This window comes from Panicum virgatum, chromosome 9N, assembly GCF_016808335.1.
Source record: "Panicum virgatum strain AP13 chromosome 9N, P.virgatum_v5, whole genome shotgun sequence".
Taxonomy (NCBI): domain Eukaryota; kingdom Viridiplantae; phylum Streptophyta; class Magnoliopsida; order Poales; family Poaceae; genus Panicum; species Panicum virgatum.
The window spans coordinates 78,709,375-78,713,044 of record NC_053153.1 but is presented as its reverse complement, the minus strand read 5'-3'; the positions used below and the strand labels follow the sequence as shown (position 1 = coordinate 78,713,044).

At 48.0% G+C, this 3,670-nt stretch overlaps 1 pseudogene; it reads right to left on the bottom strand.

Moving 5' to 3' along the window:
- Positions 1-1,696: 1,696 nt before the first annotated feature.
- LOC120687667 lies at positions 1,697-3,094 on the bottom strand (annotated as a pseudogene).
- Positions 3,095-3,670: the final 576 nt, after the last annotated feature.

Below are 3,670 nucleotides of genomic sequence, written 5' to 3'. Positions count from 1 at the left end.
ACTCAACGGTAAAATCGAGGAGAAGTCAGAACGACGGCAAATCATACCGCGACATGTGTAACAAAATACCTTAGGGTCTCGCCCACCTCTGACCTTCAGGGGAGATGCTTTCGCATGGGTGTCTAGATCGATCTTTGTCTTTTCGAGGGTTCGGCCGGCCGGAGTCGGACCTCGCCCGCGAGGGGCTACTGTTGGGCAATCGCCCCCTCGCGAAGGTGGCGTGACCCGAAGGATGCCCGAAGGTTCACCGAAGATGACGAAGCATCGACCCGAAGGTTCGCCGAAGATGACGAAGCATCGAAGAGCTCGTCGAGGTCTGGCGTCCGAATGTGATGCCCTGAATCTTCGGGATGCTTCGGGCAGCGCGAAGGTGACGGATGAAAAAGGCGAAGTCCCTCGAAGGTCGTCACTGAGGGTTGCCGCACATCACGGAACCCGAAGGTTCCGAGGACCGCTCGGAGCCATACTCTCGAAGGTTATGACAAGAACCTTCGGGCGCGGCGGGCGACTCAAGAGTGGCGAACGATGAAGGCGGCGCCACACGAAGCTTGTCGAAGACCACTACCGAAGGTTCCCGAAGGGCAAGAAACATGTGATCCGAGTAGGAGTATCCAAGTCGGACTGTCCGACCTAGGGAAATTACTAAATACCCCTAATGTAATCTCTTGACCTTCGTGGGGACCGGAGGGGTATTTTTGGAATGATGTAATAAGGTTTGGGGGTATAAATACCCCCTCCCACCCAACATTGTACGGGTTGGAATATTTTGTGCGAACTATAGTGCAATTTCTATTGTGCAACTCGTTACTTTGTGTTTTAACCTTCGTCCGAAGTCTACTTCCTCTGTTTGGTGATCGAGCCGAAGATCCCAACAAGTGACTCCTCAAGCTTACGCTTCACTCCTCGCTTCCAACACCTGCTAGCTTAAGGGTTATCGTTACTGTCAGTAGATAGGATCATATATCTCTGTGCGCGCGCGCGCAAAATAGCACAAGCAAAGAACAAAATTAGAAGCAAACACAGTAAGAGACACAGGAGGGTAATAAGCTGTTTACTAGTAGTTGAGTCAAAAAGATGAATAGGCAATTTAATAGCACATTCCCACGACTAGAAATGAGGTATCAAGTACTTCTTTGACCTTTCGGACAAGTAACGAGCTAAACTAACCTGTTCAAGACTATCCAGCCACTTTAAACTGAATTAAGATAAGGACACTAAGCATGCAAACAGACAATGAACTGATATCAATTTCACCAGTCACCATAATAAGGTCCAAAGGAACGCAATGATGCCATCTCTGAGAAGCAATGGATCACGCACTCCTGGGGCATGCTTCTGTTACCTACCTAAACTTGTGGGATTGATGCAACAATGGTCATCAACAAGATCTGCCTTGTCTGTGTTTGATGACTGGCTTGGACATTCATTTGGTCACCCAACTATTAGCGATTATATGGACTGAACTGATTTTGTAGCTTAACTGGTGAATATACTGTAACAAGTTGAGCAGAAGTTCCTTTTTTCGCTGCCTAGTAGACATGTTTTATAAAATTTCTCCATTGATGGTTTGTAACATTTAACAAGTAAATTGCTCCAACAACAGTTTAACATTTGACACTGGGTTGATTCCAGTTCATCATTACTTTGTGTATATCCAAGCCTCTATGCACTCAACACTTATCAGCATTCCAAATTCTTCTCTAATCAGCGGTGCTTAGTGTCTACAAATGCAAAGTTTGTTCTATAGAGTAGGAGACACAACCAAAATATTTGTAGATGCAACCACACGATAATGGATGAACCGCTAGAACCTAATTACCTGGAGCTGTCATCAGATATTTGGATATCCTGCTTTGCATAAGGGTGAAACTCATGCCTATAGTTCGTCCTGCAGCAAACTCAGCCACCCCTTGTAATGTGTTGTTCTGCATGTCCACAGCAATCACCCAAGCCTTGTCATCCCTGCGGTTCTTCTTGGCCATGAAGCAAACAGTACCATCATCATCATGCAAGCTGATTTTGGGTTGACATATCTCAAGCCCCTTGAACATTTCCAGAGGCATGCCTCCATCATCCAGCACCTTAGGCAGTGGCTCAAAATGCGGTTTGCTGTGAACAGGGATATCAGAAGACTCTCGCTTGCAGCTCAGATCCCAACAGTCATCAGAACAATCAGCAGCCACTGGCCTGCTCCATGTTCTGGACATCCAACCATCCTTGACGTAGTGACCCTTGAAGGTCAGGCAATGTTTCCAGTGAACCTGCAGCTCGACATACTTAATGGTGCGACCTTGTTGGACAACGGCAATGTCCCGAGCTAACCGTGCATCACCCCTGCCTGCCACGTTTTCCTCGACTGGTGATGATGGCAACATTACATAACGAAGAGAAGGGATGGGTTTGCCTTTGCCGCGCTCAACTTTGAGCACATCACACAGGAGGATGCCCCGCCAGAGGTCGACGAAACCCATGGTGCCACCATCTCCTCCTATTGCGATGACCTTGCTGTTGAGATGGTGGAAGCATCTGCCATATTGGCGCCGTTGCAGTTCATCCAGTGAGATGTCGTGGGTACTCCAACCAACTGGGAAACTGGAGTTGTGTAGACAGAGGGCGAACTTTCCTGGGTCCACGTCATCCATACAGAGTCCGGCAACAATGTAGAAATCACCTGCCGTGTCGCGGTGGGGGCGCAAGCCGTGGTGGCGTCGATGCTGAGGAGGATGAGGTCCTCTTCCATGGCGAGGATTTCCGGCTCCAAAGGGAACACGGTGTGTTCCAAATCAGGGCAGAAGACGCATAGGTAGGAGACGAGCGGCGGGCGAGCGAGGAAAAGGGTGACCTGGATCTGGTGCCCGTCCCATGTCTCGGAGAAGGCAGTTGTAGCGTTGTGGCGTTCGGCGACGTAGGCGCGCTGGTCGAGGAGCACCCAGGGGATCTCAGCACCGTCGTCGTCGGGAGCGAGGGCAAGCGGGTGCAAGGTGGCATCTTGCAATCTAAACCGGGTCTGCGCTGGTGGCATCATCGGTCGATCCATCGATCTCTTACTCTTCGTCCTCCTCTTCCTCTTCCTCTCGTGTTCTTCTTCCTCACTTTTTTTTCTTTGAGTGGAACTTGGATTTATTCTGCCTAGATAGAGACGGGGACGGCGAGACCTAGCCGGACTCGACTGCGAGGCGGCGGCCGCGCCGACGTGCGGGCAGAGTAGGTATTCCCTCCGTTCTAAATTATAAGTCATGTTAAAAAATTTGGAAGGTCAAACCATATTAAAGTTTGACTAAAATTATAGAGAGAAATACAAAAATTTACAATATCAAATAGGTATACTATGAAAATATAGCTAACAAAGAATCTAATGATACTTTATTGGTATCATAAATGTTATTATCTTGTTATATAAATTTGGTCAAATTTAAAAAACTTTGACTCTCCAAAATTCTTGTAATGATTTATAATTTATAACGGAGGGAGTACTAAAGCAGCGGCTCGGCTCCATTCTAAACAGGATGGGGCTCATTCTGAACAGTCAGCTCGTTAGCGAAACGAGTGGAGAAATCAGCTCAGCTTGGCTCGATCCAGCTCGCGAGCCAGCTTGTTTATCTCGACGGGCTGGCCACATCAAATTTTTTTCCCCAATAATAACGAGCAATAAACAAACCTGTTTAGCTGT